Source organism: Tursiops truncatus, chromosome 8, assembly GCF_011762595.2.
Source record: "Tursiops truncatus isolate mTurTru1 chromosome 8, mTurTru1.mat.Y, whole genome shotgun sequence".
NCBI classification, from domain to species: domain Eukaryota; kingdom Metazoa; phylum Chordata; class Mammalia; order Artiodactyla; family Delphinidae; genus Tursiops; species Tursiops truncatus.
In genome coordinates this window covers 66,627,675-66,634,322 of record NC_047041.1, presented here as the reverse complement: position 1 = coordinate 66,634,322, position 6,648 = coordinate 66,627,675, and the positions used below count along the sequence as shown (strand labels likewise).

General features: G+C 42.4%; 1 long non-coding RNA gene across 1 annotated transcript; it reads right to left on the bottom strand.

Moving 5' to 3' along the window:
- Positions 1 to 331: 331 nt before the first annotated feature.
- Positions 332 to 4,972, bottom strand: LOC141279262 (uncharacterized). The gene is made up of 3 exons (XR_012333233.1): positions 3,739 to 4,972; positions 1,580 to 1,701; positions 332 to 489 (listed from the first exon to the last, which is right to left on the bottom strand). It is a non-coding gene; the product is annotated as an uncharacterized lncRNA (long non-coding RNA).
- Positions 4,973 to 6,648: the final 1,676 nt, after the last annotated feature.

Below are 6,648 nucleotides of genomic sequence, written 5' to 3'. Positions count from 1 at the left end.
TGAAAGCAGAAATAAATGAAACAGAAAACAGACAAACATTAGGAGAAATTAAAAGGCCAAAAGTTGCTTCTTTGAAATATTATTAAAATTGATAAACCTCTGGTAAGAAAGAAGGTAAAGAGAAAAAAAATTCAAATTGCCAATATAAAATATGAAAGTAGGGATATCAGGAGATATCCTATAGACATTCAAAATATAATAAGGAAATATGAACACATTTATGCCAATAAACTTGAGAGTTTAGATGAAATGGACAAATTACTTGCAAACAACATACTAAAACAGACTCAAGAAATAAAAATATTAATAGCCATATATCTATTAAGGAAATGGAATTTACCATTAAAAACCTTCTAATAAAGAAAATCCCAAGCCCAGTGGCTTCAGCAGTGAATCCTGTCAAACATTCAAGGAAGATATAACAATCTTACACAAATTCTTCCAGAAAATAGAACACTTCTCAACTCACTTTATGAGGACAGCATTGCTCTGATAACAAAACCAACAAATATATTGTCAGAAAATAAAATCACAATATAACTCATAAACATAGACACAAAATCTTCAACTAAATTTTAGCAAATTATGCCATGGAATATATAAAAGGACAATACATTATGACTAAGTGAAGTTTATCGCAGGAATTCAAAGTTGATTCAACATTTGAAAAGCAATTAATATTACCCACAACATTAATAGAATATATGGGAGAAACTTCAAAATGATGATTTCAAAAGATGCAGAAAAAATATCGAAAAAAATACAACACGTTGGTAGTATGTACGTTTGATATGACGTGATGAGAGTAGCACTTTACCTCTATGGTATTCCTCTTCAAAACCGATAACTCTACTCTAGTCATATGAGAAACACATCCCAACTGAGGCACAGTCCACAAAATATCTGACCAGCACTCCTCAAAACTGTCAAATGTCACGAGAAAACAAGGCAAGTCCGAGAAGTGGTCACAGAAAAGAGAAGCTTAAGGAGTCATGACGACTTAATGTATATGGTATTCTGGATGGGATGCTGGAACAGTAAAAGAATATCAGGCAAAAATGAAGGAAATCTGAATAAAGGATGGGCTTTAGTTGACATTGTGTCACTATTGGTTCGTTAACTGTGACAAATACATGATCCTAATGTAAGATGTTAATAGTAAGAGAAACTGGTTGTGTGATATATAGAACATCTCTGTATTACCTGTGCACTTTTTCTACACATCTGAAACTGTTCTAAAATTTAATTTATATGAATATTTATTTATATGAATTTTTATTTATATGAATTAAAGTTTATTTATATGAATATTTATATGAATATTCATATCAGCTTTATTCATAATAGCGAAAATTGGAAACAGCCCAAAGGTCCATCAACAAGTGAATGGATAAACAAATTATGGCATATTCACATGATATCATGTTATTCAACAATAAAAATGACCAAACTATTGACACACAAAATATGGTGAATAGAAAGTGATATTTGAAAAGACATATAAGTTCCTAGAACCTTCTCATAGGAGGGAACACACTGAATGCTCGGACAACTATCTCAGTTTCTATTGTTTCCTCACCTGTCCTAGGATGTCCACCCATGGATCAGGGTGCAGAACAAGGACCGTCTCAGACACCCCCACCAGCAATGAACTTTGTCTCCTTCCTGAATGGCTTCCTCAGTGCTCCAGCCCAGACACCCCTGTGTGAAAGAGAAGCAAGCTTACTCCGTAAGCATTTTTCCACACTTATTGTTGAAGGTCAAACACAGCTCTAAAACTCGGGCCAAAAAAACCCACAAGATTTATTTTGATTCTCTTTGCATTTCTGCTGCAACAACTTACAGTGAGAGCTGGGTTCCTGAGGTTTAGTTTGAGATAAGTTTGGAAATAAAAGGGGGTGGTACTGCAGGGGGAAAACATGTCAGTTTTAAAAGAAACATTGTTTACAATGTACAGAGTTTACAAAATAAATGTTCTATGTTAGAGAGGGGAAATTAATCTTCCTTAAGGCTTTCCATTCTGTGGGCAGACAATATGAGCGGGAGATCCCTAGTTAGCACCCTTTGGGTTCTTTTATGAAGTTGTCAGCACTTTTCATAAGCTACATTTGCTTCTCTTTCTCCCAAGAAATGCTATGGCTCTGGAAACATTCTCAATGGGCAGCCTCATGTTAATAGAAAGAGATAAAAATGGCTGTTGTTGCTTCCTGTAAACATCCCACTGACCTCCAATATGTCAGACTTCTTAGGCAGCCTGAGCTGTAAGCCCCTGATGGGGAATAAAGGTGACAATATTTTAAATATTCCACTTAAAAAATATAGGAATGAGTCTAGAACCAAAACAACCCAACACCTGAAACTAATTTTCTTGGCATGGTCATAGGCTTTAATGACAGCATCATTAATCGAATGAAGTCACATGGGGGCAAAATCATGTTTTCCTTTAATGACCTGCCAGGTGGTGGATTTGTTTAGTTACCTTATTATGAACATTTTCAGAGGAAGGAAAGAGAAAAAGGATGAGCTCTGAGTGTCATATCACAACAGAGCTTGACCAAGAGGCCTCCTGGGGTCTCAGGGGTGAGCCAGCTTGGAGATGATGAAGTGGGCTTGGCAGGACAGGGAAGCAGTATGACATCGTCATAGGAGCCTTGCTACCCAAAGTGAGGTTCACGGACCAGCATCACCGGGAAGCTTACTAGAAATGCAGCATCACAAGCCTCACCCCAGATCTACTGCATAGGAATCTGCTTTAACAGGATTCCCTGGGTGATTTTCAGGCACATTAGAGTTTAAGAAGCACTGGTTAGAAGCACGAGATTTGGGAGTCCAATGGACTTAGGTGGAAATTCAAGCTCTACTTAACTACTGGCTCTGAAGAGAACATATTATTTAGCCTATATTGGCCTCAGTTTTTCATCTGTAAAATAGGAATACTAGTGTCTACTTATGAAATTGGTAGGTAGACAAAGTAAGCAATTAGTGTATTTCCAGGCATGCAATCTATGTTGAATAAATGGTACGTAGTAGTACTATTGTGGCTTCTCCTGTGCATTCCATTTTGGAGAAGAAATATATTTGAATGAATTCAAATCCAAGGTTTACAACTTAATAGCTATGTGATCTTGGTCATGTTACCTAACCCCTTTCTCAGTCTCAAATTCTCTACCTGTAAAATGGGTATAATTTCAGGACTTCTTGGTGGTCCAGTAGGTAAGATTCCTCACTCCCAATGCAGGGGGCCTGGGTTCAATCCCTTGTTGGGGAACTAGATACCTCATGGCATGCTACAACTAAGAGTTCGCATGCCCCAACTAAGAAAGTCAGTGGAGAGCTTCCGGAAAGATGGTGGAAGAGTAAGACGCAGAGATCACCTTCGTCCCCACAGATACACCAAAAATACATATACCCGTGGAACAACTCCTACAGAACACCTACTGAACGCTGGCAGAAGACCTCAGACCGCCCCAAAGGCAAGAAACCCCCCACGTACCTGGGTAGGGCAAAAGAAAAAAGAATAAACAGAGACAAAAGGATAGGGACAGGACCCGCACCAGTGGGAGGGAGCCGTGAAAGAGGGAAGGTTCCCACACACTAGGAAGCTCCTTCGGGGGCGGAGACTGCAGGTGGCGGAGGGGGAAAGCTTCGGAGCCGCGGAGGTCAGCACAGCAACAGGGGTGCGGAGGGCAAAGCGGCGAGAGATTCCCGCCCAGAGGATTGGTGCCAGCCAGCACTCACCAGCCCGAGAGGCTTGTCTGCTAATCCGCCGGGGTGGGCGTGGCTGGGAGCCGAGGCTCCGGGTTCGGTCGGAGCACCGGGGGAGGACTGGGGTTGGTGGCGTGAACACAGCCTGCAGGGGATTAGTGCGCCACGGCTGGCCTGGAGGGAGTCCGGGTAAAAGTCTGGACCTGCCGAAGAGGCAAAAGACTTTTTCTTCCCTCTTTGTTTCCTGGTGCGCGAGGAGAGGGGATTAACAGCGCTGCTTAAAGGAGCTCCAGAGACGGGCGCGAGCCGCGGCTAAAAGCACGGACCCCAGAGACGGGCATGAGGCGCTAAGGCTGCTTCTGCCGCCACCAAGAAGCCTGTGTGCGAGCACCGGTCACTATCCACACCCCGCTTCCGGGGAGCCTGTGCAGCCCGCCACTGCCAGGGTCCCCGGATCCAGGGACAACTTACCCAGGAGAACGCACGGCCCACCTCAGGCTGCTGCAACGTCATGCCGGCCTCTGCCGCCGCAGGCTCGCCCCGCACTCCGCGCCCCTCCCTCCCCCCGGCCTGGGTGAGCCAGGGCCCCCGAATCAGCGGCTCCTTTAACCCCGCCCTGTTTGAGTGAAGAACAGACGCCTTCCAGCGACCTACACGCAGAGGCGGGGCCAAATCCAAAGCTGAGCCCCTGGGAGCCGTGAGAACAAAGAAGAGAAAGGGAAATCTCTCCCAGCAGCCTCAGAAGCAGCGGATTAAAGCTCCACAATCAATTTGATGTACTCTGCATCTGTGGAATACATGAATAGACAATGAATCATCCCAAATTGAGGAAGTGGACTTTGAGAGCAAGATTTATGATTTTTTCCCCTTTCCCTCTTTTTGTGAGTGTGTATGTGTATGCTTCTGTGTGAGATTTTGTCTGTATAGCTTTGCTTCCATCATTTATCCTAGAGTTCTATCCGTCTGTTTTTTTTAATTGTTTTTCTTAATAATTATTTTTTATTTTAATAACATTATTTTATTTTACTTGATCTTCTTTCTTTCTTTCTTTCCTTCCTTCCCTCCTTTAGACAATGAATCATCTCAAATTGAGGAGGTGGACTTTGAGAGCAAGATTTTTTTTCCCCTTTTCCTCTTTTTGTGTGTATGTGTATGCTTCTAGTGAGATTTTGTCCGTATAGCTTTGCTTCCACCATTTGTCCTAGGGTTCTATCCGTCCGTTTTTTCATTGTTTTTTGTTTTTAAAATTTTTTTCTTAATAATTTTTTTATTTTAATAACTTTATTATATTTTATCTTACTTTATTTTATTTTACTTTATCTTCTTTTTTTCCTTCCTTCCCTCCTTCCTTCCTTCCTCCCTCCCTCCCTCCCTCCTTTCTTTCTTTCTTTCTACTTCTACTAGTTCTTTCTTTCTACTTTTTCTCCCTTTTATTCTGAACCGTGTGGATGAAAGGCTCTTGGTGCTCCAGCCAGGAGTCAGTGCTGTGCCTCTGAAGTGGGAGAGCCAACTTCAGGACACTGGTCCACAAGAGACGTCCCAGCTCCATATAATATCAAATGGCAAAAATCTCCCAGAGCTCTCTATCTCAACACCAGCACCCAGCTTCACTCAACGACCAGCAAGCTACAGTGCTGGACATCCTATGCCAAACAACTAACAAGACAGGAACACAACCCCACCCATTAGCAGAAAGGCTGCCTAAAATCATAATAAGTGCACAGACACCCCAAAACACACCACCAAACGTGGACCTTCCCACCAGAAAGACAAGATCCAGCCTCATCCACCAGAACACAGGCACTAGTCCCCTCCACCAGGAAGCCTACACAACCCACTGAACCAACATTAGCCACTGGGGACAGACACCAAAAACAACGGGAACGACGAACCTGCAGCCTGCAAAAAGGAGACCTCAAACACAGTAAGATAAGCAAAATGAGAAGACAGAAAAACACACAGCAGATGAAGGAGCAAGATAAAAACCCACCAGACCTAACAAATGAAGAGGAAATAAGCAGCCTACCTGAAAAAGAATTCAGAATAATGATAGTAAAGATGATCCAAAATCTTGGAAATAGAATAGACAAAATGCAAGAAACATTTAACAAGGACCTAGAAGAACTAAAGATGAAACAAACAATGATGAACAACACAATAAATGAAATTAAAAATACTCTAGATGGGATCAATAGCAGAATAACTGAGGCAAAAGAACGGATAAGTGACCTGGAAGATAAAATAGTGGAAATAACTACTGCAGAGCAGAATAAAGAAAAAAGAATGAAAAGAACTGAGGACAGTCTCAGAGACCTCTGGGACAACATTAAACGCACCAACATTCGAATTATAGGGGTTCCAGAAGAAGAAGAGAAAAAGAAAGGGACTGAAAAAATTTGAAGAGATTATAGTTGAAAACTTCCCTAATATGGGAAAGGAAATAGTTAATCAAGTCCAGGAAGCACAGAGAGTCCCATACAGGATAAATGCAAGGAGAAATACACCAAGACACATATTAATCAAACTGTCAAAAATTAAATACAAAGAAAACATATTAAAAGCAGCAAGGGAGGGCTTCCCTGGTGGCGCAGTGGTTGGGAGCCCGCCTGCCGATGCAGGGGACACGGGTTCGTGTCCTGGTCCGGGAAGATCCCACATGCCGCAGAGCGGCTGGGCCCATGAGCCATGGCCGTTGAGCCTGCGCGTCCAGAGCCTGTGCTCCGCAACGGGAGAGGCCACAACAGTGAGAGGCCCGCGTACCACAAGAAACAACAACAAAAAAAGCAGCAAGGGAAAAACAACAAATAACACACAAAGGAATCCCCATAAGGTTAACAGCTGATCTTTCAGCAGAAACTCTGCAAGCCAGAACGGACGGGCAGGACATATTTAAAGTGATGAAGGAGAAAAATCCTGCAACCAAGATTACTGTACCCAGCAAGG